The 10,641-nt window shown below is 39.2% G+C and overlaps 1 non-coding gene across 1 annotated transcript; it reads right to left on the bottom strand.

The window, feature by feature from the left end:
- Nucleotides 1-2,084: 2,084 nt before the first annotated feature.
- LOC116631193 lies at nucleotides 2,085-2,302 on the bottom strand. The gene has a single exon (XR_004299131.1). It is a non-coding gene; the product is annotated as a small nucleolar RNA U3 (small nucleolar RNA).
- Nucleotides 2,303-10,641: the final 8,339 nt, after the last annotated feature.

Below are 10,641 nucleotides of genomic sequence, written 5' to 3'. Positions count from 1 at the left end.
AGAATGAGAAGTCTGGGATTGGGAGGAGGTGGTCAGGGTAGGCCTCACCAGGGGAGTGAAGTATAAGCAAAGTCTTGAAGAAGGTGTAGGACTGAGCGGGCAGATATCAGAGGCCAGGGCACTCCACGCTGGAGCAATGATTCTCAATGTCTTGGTGTCAGGACTCTTTGATACTTTTAAAATACGTTAAGGACCCCAAAGAGCTTTTGTTTTATTCTTGACCATTTAGATCTCATGAAAGGATCCTGAGGTCATCCTTTGATGGATGCTGGAGCAAAGGCTCTGAGGGAGGCCTGGTCTGTTGCAGGGACTTCAAGGATGCCATTGTGACCAGAGAGAGGCCTAGGGGAGAGAGACAGGAGAGGAAACTGTGACCAAGTTTTTTAGGGCCTTCTAGGATACTGTAAAACCTTAATCTGTACTCTGAGGGGCATGGGGATCACTTAAGAACTGTGAGCAGAAGAATGGCATGATCTGACAAGTTTTTAACAGGACATTGTGGTTGCTGTGTTCCAACTAGACTGGACAAAGCAAGAGAACAAGGCGAGAGACTTGTAAGAGGCTACTACGGTAATCCAGTGAGGGCATCCTCATTCGTCAGGTGGTTCTAAGTGCATCAGTAGACTCATCACGAGCTCCTTTAGTGCTGTCGAAGTAATGCTCTTTCCCTTTGACTGATTCGCGTTCAGTGTACTTTTCTCTTCCTTTCCTTCATAGCCATATGTAAAGACTTTTTTTTTCCTTAATTGCACATTTCCTTTAATTTTCTTGTTAAAAGGCAATACAGAAAAAAATATTTATTTTTATAGCTCCTTTTTAGCCAGTATTTTCAATTCCCTACTCTTTTATCAGCAGGCTCATTTTTCTAGCTCTTTTAAAAATTATAATACTTTGAAAGGCAATTATGAATCATTTTGTTAACATTTTGTTAATCATCTTTCATTTATTCATCTAGCTCCATGTTTTTTGTTCGTTTTGTTCTTTTTATCAGACATATTTTTCTACAAGTGAGTCTCTTGCATTTTAAACTAGGTCTGCCTTTGACTTCAATTCTAATATGAATTTTTTTCCCAATACATCTTTTGGTATGTGAATTCATTATAAAATAAAAATAGAAGTTCCTCCTCTTTTGGTACTTAAAAAATCAAGTAAGTCTATCATCTGCTATGATTTAATTAGAATGTAGTCACTCCATTTCTCTGTATTTAAAAAATTCTTTCTAGTGTAATACTCATCCATTTTAAATGTCAATATTATTTTGAAATATAATTTATTATGCCAAATTGTTTTCTATGCTTATTTCATCCACTAGATTGTAAACTCCTTGAAAAATAGGCTTCACTAATCTTCCTTTACCCACCACCTATTCATTTCCATAGCTCTTGTTGGCTCATAAGAATATAATCAATTATGGCATTTATTCATATAATTTCTCATTCGTTTCTGGTTTCCATACTGAGGCACTTGAAAAAAAATTTTTTTAAAGTAATCTCTAGGTCCAATGTGGGGCCTTGAACTCACAACCCCAAGATCAAGGGTTGCTTGCTCCACTGACTGACCCAGCCAGGTGCTCCTGCACTTGAAAAAAATTTACAAAACCTATTAAAATTTTCTAAAACTTAATTTTTAAAACTCTTTTTCAAATTTAAGTGGAACTGAGTGGGGGTGGGAGTAGTATTGGGAGTTATTAATCCAGGAAAGGAATTTTGGTCTCTTTTCTATCTGTGGACCTTAATATTCTCTCAAAAATAGATGAAATATTTCAGTGCACTCATTAGCTTGAACTAATGATTATATGAGACCTTTTCCCTTGTGGGAAGAAAGAGTAAAAAAGTACAAATCAGTTTATTGAAGATGGCTAACAATTCTACAATTAAATTTAAAAATATATAAAAACTGCTTATTTCTAAGCAGTTTAAACTAACTCATATATAAAGTTAATCAAAGTATCACATCTAATTGATATCATCAATTTTACTGCATGTTTGATTTTGTAAATTTTTTTTTTGCAATTTCATATTCCTCCATTTTGTAGGCTAAGTAGAAAGTTTTATAATAACTTTTCTTCCTTCCTTCCTTTCTTTTGCTCAGACTGCATCCTCACCCTCTTGCTCTCCCAAAGGAAGAGAAGAACCAACCAGTATCAATGGTGAATGGCGTTCGCAGAAGCAACATCAAGAACCAGCTTCACGCTCAGGAGAGAATGCTGTGCCTCCTCCTGGTAGTTTCCAGTGCTCTCTACACATTCAGAGAAACTTCTCTAGTAACAAACTGTAGAAATGATCCTTGAAAGTATGGTCTTTGAAATTTTTATTTTTGGTATTATGTGTCTCCTGAGTATACATGGGGCAATTGCTACACATGGAGGGTGTCCATGTAATTTACCGTCTGAATTGGGGCAGTTTGGAGAATTAAAAGGTGGCACTACCAGTAATCACTTGAGGACAATGGGTGTGACCTGTGACTGTCCCCAGCACACCGGAATGTCTGGTCACCCTACAGTCAAGATTTTAGGGGAACACTTTTTCCCCTCAGGATTTTGTGTCCTAGAGAAGAAGGAATTTCTAGAATAGTATGGAAAAAAACCACTTTTATCTTTTCTCTGCCTCTTCTCTTATACCTCCCCAGGAGAGGAGGAGTGATTTTGCTGATTGATGAGTTTAGGAGAAGAAATGGAGTGTGTAATCTCCGAGTATAACTACTGACAAAGCAACCAATATAATGCCTGATACTTCTAAAAATAAAGATTTCTCCAGATGCTTGTTGCAGAAGTTTCTGACATTATATAAAATAATATTTTTTTTTTTGCTTGATAATTCTAATTTTAAATGTCCATATGGACTTTTGGAAAACTAAATTTAAGCACATCCCTCTCTTTACCACAGCTCCCTCTACTGTAAATCTTTTCATATGTTCAGGTAATATGTTCTTTAGGAAAGCTTTCCTATTTTTACACATCACCCAAAGATGCCTTCTCTGTTTCAGAGAATCCTCTGTTTATTTAAATTTAAATCGAACTCTTATCGTTTTGCATCCACTAGCTTTTTGATTTAGGTAATAAATCAGGTTTCATCTACTTTATTTTGTGTATTATTGAGCTACATTTATTAGTAATCTAACATTTTTTTTGAAAGATTTTATTTTTTTTAAGTAATCTCTATACCCAACGTGGGGCTCAAACTTACAACTCCAAGATCAAGAGTCCCATGCCCCACCGCCTGAGCCAGCCAAGCACCCCATATTATTAATCTAAATTTTTTTTTAAGATTTTTTTTTTAATTTATTTGAGAGAGAGAGTGAGCGAGCGAGCAAGAGAGAGAGAACACCAGCGGGGGGAAGAGCCAAGAGAAAGGGAGAAGCAGACTCCCCACTGAGAAGGGAGCCCGACCCCGGGGACTCCAGGATCACAACCCGAGCCAGGCAGACGCTTAACTGACTGAGCCACCCAGGCGCCCTTTTAATCTAAATTTTAAAATTTAACCCAAATTGTACAGACCAAGTTGGGACGATTTCTTTTTCTTTTTTTGAAGACTTCCCTGCAAAAGAGGACAGCTTAAGTTTGTTACTTTTGAGCACTCTATAGATCTTTCTATGATACTGAATCTTTAATGTTAAAGACAGAATCAAAAGATACTAAAGCAAAACTAAATATTAACAAATACCTATTTTTCAATTGCTTGCAAAAATGAGAATGGTTTAATAAATAATCATGAAAGATGCAGTACTATTCCAAATATAATATATATTTTAGATTAGGAAACATCTACGATTGTTTACCACTATATTACGCCCCTCTCTTAAATCTCTCAAAACCAACCTTGCTGTTATTTCAGGACTAAAAGACACCAAGCTCCATGTACCTGACTATTTACTAGGACTCTGAATTGAGTGTCGGTCTCTTCCTTTAGCTCGTTAGGAATAAATTCAGTTGAGTACCCCGAAGTTGAGAGGCCTGTACCATTCAGACATTCCTCCTCCAGAAGGGATCCTCCCTCCACTCCCGCTGAAGGAGCTTGAGCGAGAGATATCAAGAGGTCCCAGGGAGACTGCACTTGAGTCTGAGGAACAACACTGCCTTCACTCAATGGACTTCCTTATTAATCCCTTCATATTTTGAGGCCAGTCAACATCTAACTGCCTCAGCAAGTTGCCTTTTCTTGGTGTTCATCTTCCACAGCTCATCATCTTCCTTAAATACTGTGGTCCCTCGTCTTTAGGTACACTGTACTGTCCTCCCAATTCTCTCATGACTTTTGTTTGTTTGTTTTTCTGTTGTTGAATATTTTCTCTCCTTTGATTTTGAGGTGATCCTCAAAATTCTGTCTTCAGGTCTCATCTCTTTTCTGTAGATATTTCCCTCCTTTGTGTCAACCACCACCTCAACACAGAAGAATCCCAATTCTACACCTCTAGAAAAATTCCTAACTGCCTGCTAGATGTCACCACCTTGAGATCTCTACACCTCAAAAGGCAATGTCTGTTACCATTTGTAAGTGCTTTTTGTCTTTCTTCCTCTGTATCTTTCCTCTTGCCATTCCCTCCATCTGGAGTCTCTTTGCAATTTCAGCCTGTTCAAATTCTGCTGGTAAGTTAAGCCTTAAATATTGTCTCCAGCTCAAAGCTTATCCAGATTTTCTTTCTTTCTTTTTTTTAAGCTTTTATTTATTTATTTTTATTTATTTATTTATTTTTTAAAAGATTTTATTTATTTGACAGAGAGAGACAAAGCAAGAGAGGGAACACAAGCAGAGGGAGTGTGAGAGGGAGAAGCAGGCTTCCCACTGAGCAGGGAGCCTGATGCAGGGCTCGATCCCAGGACCCTGGGATCATGACCTGAGCCGAAGGCAGATGCCCAACGACTGAGCCACCCAGCAGCCCCTATTTATTTATTTTAGAGAGAGAGAGAGAGCATGTGTGGTGAGGGCAGAGCGGGGAGAGAGAGAGGGACAAGCAGACTCCGCACTGATCATGGAGCCTGATGCGGGGCTCGATCCTAAGACCCTGAGATCAGGACCTGAGCTGAAACCAAGAATCAGATGCTTAACTGACTGCGCCACCCAGGTGTCCCTTATACAGAGTCCCTTAACCACATTTGATGTCTTCATGTTTTAAACTCACTTGGCATTCCAGGCATATCTAACTTACAGAACTGGTTTTATTCCACATAATTTGTAGGTTATTTATATAATCATCTTATCCTTATACTATAGTTCATAAATTACTCCTACTATATACTCTATACATGTTAAGCAAATGTAGCTTTTCCCCCTCTGTGACTGAGCTGATTATCCTCACAAACCACCACCTGCCTGGTATGAATAAAGCACAGAAGTAAATGGCATATGTGACGTGACATTGTTTTTCTAAAGAAATGTATGATGAGTAGGGTTATGCACATATTTTTCCTGATTTCATCCACCAGTGAGGATAAATGTTTCACATGTGAAATAATACAGCCAACCCCAGTGCTCTGAGATCCCTCATGTGGATGATCAACATTTCACTCTGGTTACCCTCTCCAATTTTTACCTTGTGGACTCCTAGAGGAAGGGAGAAGAAAGATTCTCATTTGATCAGCACTTCACATCCCTTCTGCTCAAGCATCATCTGCTTTTACTTTGTGACCTATTGTCACAGTTTGCTCAAGGGTCTGGTCCCTGCCCTTTCCTGTGTGGCCACCAGTCTATCCAGACCACTGCATACTGATCCTTTTCTCTCTCCCCTGGTAGGTGAGAAGCTTGTCTGAATTCCACAAGAGAACTGTAGGTCCCTACAGCAGTAGAAAACAGTACTTTTTAGTAAGGGACGGTGGGGGCTAGGTAGGGAGAGACAGCTTGGAGGTTTACGGGATCAGGCTCACAGAAATCCCAATAATGTGGAGGTGTAAGGAAACCAGAAATAGGGGAACACACCAGACCACTCTGACCTAGTTGTCGGCGGGGGCGGGGGGGGGGGAGTCTTTTTTATGATAGTCACCTGTGACCAACAAAGAATAACCAGACCCTAAAAAGAAGTAAGCCATTAAAGATGTCATCACTAGTCCTACTCAAGCCAAGACATCACAAGAATGGTAAGTCCACAAGCTCCCTGGCCAGTTCTAAATAAAAGACTGCCAGTGGAGGCCCGTGTCGGCAACCCTGTCTGGATCCCTCTCAGTCCTGAGAGCTTTTTCTGTGTCCTTGCTTAATAAAACTCTATTGCTTTACTCACTCTGCTTTGTCCACGAGATTCATTCTTTAACTCCGTGAGACAAGAACCTCACTCTCCCACCTCACTTTCTTCTGTCTCACAGCTCTCATTTCCAGAGAGCTCCTGAAGGAAGGAGCCAAGGAGAGCTCAGGAGATGGCCAAGCCCAATCTCACACAGTCCTTGTACCTGTTCCCTCCAATCTTTGGATTCTGGAGCTCAATCTATCTACCCCTCAAGACTATTATACCTTCTGGGGCGCATGGCTGGTTCAGTCAGAAGAGCATTAGACTCCTGTTCTTGGGTCTTGAGTTCAAAACCCATGTTGGCCTAGCACTTACAGAAAGAAAGAAAGAGAGAGAGAGAGAGAAAGAAAGAAAGAAAGAAAGAGAGAAAAGAAAGAAAGAAAAGAAGGAAGGAAGGAAGGAGGGAGGGAGGGAGGGAGGGAAGGAAGGAAGGAAGGAAGGAAGGAAGGAAGGAAGGAAGGAAGGAAGGAAGAAAAAGGAAAGAAGGAAGGAAGGAAGAGAGAAAGAAAGAAAGAAAAAAGACTACTATACGCCCTTGTATTCCCCTCTAGGACTCTCCCTCCAGCCATCTCTTTCAGGGAGCCTGAATTCATCTGACTGAACTTACAAATTAGAAGCCTATCTGCAGGGGAGATTCATGTTTTCTTCCACAGTCCTGGGTTTCATAAAGATCAGAAAACACATCTGGACTTCTACTCCAGTGTCCCTGTCTCTGATATTAAGCATCTGCTCCACCAGGAGCTCACAGAGAGCCTAGGTGTCTGGATTGCCTGATGGTACACTCTAATGGAACAGAGTCTCTGCCCACACAAACATGGATTTGCCTTTAGAGAAATCTCTGTAAAAGTGCACAGAAAAATATTACTTTGAGGGTAATGAGAATACAATCAATCTGAATTTTTCTTTATATTTTTCCATATTCAGTACAATAACCATTAATTTGATAATAAGACAGCTGTTTTTTAAAAAGAGAAAAAGTTAGCACTTGTGTCCTTCTGCCTCGTATTTTAATTGGGGTGTATACTTCCCTGGCCTCCCCTATTCCCATTCTATGCACACACATATGTATACACAGGCCCCCACACACATTAGCCTGAGCTTCTTGGGCATAAGAGATATTTTGAATCTACCTTTAACATCAAACATGGTGTTGTGAATGTCGTAAACTGTCAAAATTCATCAAATTCAAGGGTTAGGAGCTCTATAAACCTTGCTGCAATGAACCAAATGTTTGTGTCCCCCCAAAATTTATACATTAAAATCTCAATCCTTAATGTGATGGTGTTAGTAGGTGGGACCTGCTAATTCATGGGTGGAACTCTCATGAATGGGATTAGTGCCCTTATAAAAGTGCCCAGAGAGGTTGCTTACCTTCTTCTTGTCCTGTGAGGATACAATGAGAAGTTTGCATTCCACAGCCTGGAAGAGGGACCTCGCTGCAACCTGAGGGTGTGATCTGACTTCTAGCCTCCAGAACTGTGAGAAAGAAATTTCTGTTTATAAACCACCTAGTCTGTGGTATTTTGTTATTGCAGCCAGAACTCACTAAGCTATTTGGCTATAGCTGAGACATTATTGATCCTTTATATTAGTGAACTTTTACCAGGCATTTACAATTTTTTGCCTTAAGCATAATAATTTCACAGATTACGAATGTAATCTAGTCTCATGTCCAGAGGTGAGGGTGGGTTTTCCTAAGTAGGGTCTCAGAGACAAGTCCCCCCGCTTTTTTTTAAATGTTTTAATTTTTTTAAAGTAATTTTTTTAAAAGTATTTATTTATTTACTTGAGAGAGAAAGAGAGAGAGAGAGAGAGAGAGAGGGAGAAGCAGGCTCCCCGCTGAGCTGGGAGCCAGATGTGGGGCTCAGTCCCAGGGACCTGGGATCATGACCTGAGCTGAAGGCAGACACTTAACCGTGTGAGCCACCCAGGTGCCCCTTTATTTAAAATTTATTTGAGGGAGAGAGAGAAAAAAAGTACAAATGGGAGAGGGAGAAGCAGGCTTCCCGCGGAGGAGGGAGCCCAATGTGGGGCTCAATCCCAGGATCCTGAGATCATGACCTGAGCTGAAGGCAGATGCTTAACCAACTGAGCCATCCAGGTATCCCGAGATAACTCCCTTCTTAATCTCTGGCCTCTCTTCCCCAGGTATTTTGGGAAGGTGGAGACAGCATGAGTCAGTAGATGCATTGCTATGTAGTAAATAATAGCAAGGGTAGAGCAATCACAAGTCCATTTATTTGGGTCTCCAACAATCTATCTCAGTGAACATTAATAACTTTCCTTTGTAGCAGTCTTGCACAAGTTTTGAATCTTCTCTTTAATTATGTTTTCTAGCTGTTTCCTGCTGGTGAATAGAAATACATCTGACTTATATATTAATCTTCTATCCAGCTACCTGTTAAACTCTGCTAGTTTTTAAATTCTTTGTGGACATTTGTGAGCTTTCTACACAAGCAATAATATCTGAATATGGCAGTTTTACTTTCTCCTTTCCAAGTATTAGGTCTGTAAAAGCAGGGGAGTGAGTAAATGGAATTATACTGTTGTAAGATTATTACATTTGTGAAGCATGAAGTGTAAAATGTCAAGTGGAAAGTGAGAATTGAAAAATGGAAAACAGAAACTGTCAGGTATAAAAGGTAAAGTGTGAATAGCAACAATATTGACAGTAAATGGACATTGATGAGTTAAGTAATCCTATTGTTAGTCATAGAACAAATATTAGCAACATAATAAAAAGAGATACAGCTAAGAAGGCAGTAGATAAAATGGAACGACAAAAAAAAAAAAAAAAAATCAAGTAACCCAAAAGAAGGAAAGAAAGGCATAACAGATTAACAAAAAAGAGAAGATATAAAATGAAAATAAGTAGCAATATTAGAAACTTAAATTAACTATACTGATAATTACATTATGTGCAAATGGACTAAATACACCAATTAAAAGGCAGAAATTGTCAGACTGAGTTAAAAAAGCAAGTCCCTACTCACTTCTGGGGAAATTATAAACCTTGTAAGCTTTTCAGAGAATTTTTGTTACTTCCTTTTTTTTTTGTACAGAAATTTACATAATTTGAATTTGATCTAGCTTGTCATTTCATTAGAAATTGGAAATATGGGTGAATCTGAGCAAAATACTGTATTGAATCAAATCTGCTTTGATCACTCTTTCTCTTCCTTTTCTTTTTAGAAAACTATTACTCCTTCTCTGAGAAAAGAAAAACCTAAATAATCTGCAGGTAAAAAAAACAAAAACAAAAACACAAAACTTATTCTGAATGCCTTCAATAGGGCTCCAATTTTCATGCAAACAAGACCCCAGCTTGAGAGAAAATTTCATCTTTGCCTGGAATGCCCCATAACACATTGTAAGAGGCTCTATAGTATAGTTATGGAACTTGGTGTTTTTTTTAAAAAAAATTATTTATTTAAAGTAATCTCTATACCTAACCTGGGGCTCAAACTCACGACCTGGAGATCAAGAGTCAAATGCTCCTTCAACAGAGCTAGCCAGGTGCCCCTAAACCTTTGTTGGTTTAAAGTTGTAAATCCCAAAGAGATTTTTTAGTTGATCCTAAGTTAATAAAGCATTATCATAATAAACTTAGTGATTGGTCATTTTATCATATGTAAAAAAAATACATCTCTCTGGGAGACATCACAAGATTTGCTATCATTGAGTGGAAAGAATAAAATCCCCAATCATATGTGAATTTGGACTCTATGTACACACACACACACACACACACCTATATTTAGAACCATCTTAACAAGTTCACATTTCAACTGAAGAAAATGTATAACAAGAGCATGGTAAAACCACATCTTTCTCACCTTTGACACAGTTCTTGGAAGAACTGAAAAGGGGGACCACAGAACTCTGAATGCTTTTGGCAAAATGATGCCCTGTCCCCCTAATACCTCTCACTGCAAATATCTAAGATACCAATGACAAGTAGGTTATCATTGGAACCGATTATTTACCTCCCCTTAAAAGCCCATTAGAACTCATTCCATCATGCCTTGAGTGCATAAAACCCAAATTACCAGGTTATTTTTAGCACTTGTGTTTTCCTCTCTGTACCTTCTCATTGAGTCAAATTCACATCACTCCCTGACCTGGCAAACCTGTCCGTTACGTCCTCTGTAACTTAAAATCTGCAAGCAAGAAAATCCCTTAGATCATACAAATGATCCAGGTAGCTACACAGCTATTCTCTGCCAAGTCCAGACCTTAACCCACAGCTTTTATTGAGCCAGGGGCATGGAGGTGAACTCAAAGGGCAATTATCTAAAGTGGCACCACCTGGGCACCATAGGATCTCTATTAGTTATCCAAGGTGGCGCCTTCTGTGCACCACTTTAGGGAGATCAAAACAAGTCTTCCCACATTCCAGTCAGGGCTTACATTAACTTCCATGCGGCC

The sequence above is a fragment of the Phoca vitulina genome, unplaced genomic scaffold (assembly GCF_004348235.1).
Source record: "Phoca vitulina isolate PV1807 unplaced genomic scaffold, GSC_HSeal_1.0 scaffold4, whole genome shotgun sequence".
In the NCBI taxonomy this organism is placed as follows: domain Eukaryota; kingdom Metazoa; phylum Chordata; class Mammalia; order Carnivora; family Phocidae; genus Phoca; species Phoca vitulina.
The sequence above is the reverse complement of the archived record's forward strand: the minus strand, read 5'-3'. Positions and strand labels throughout refer to the sequence as shown.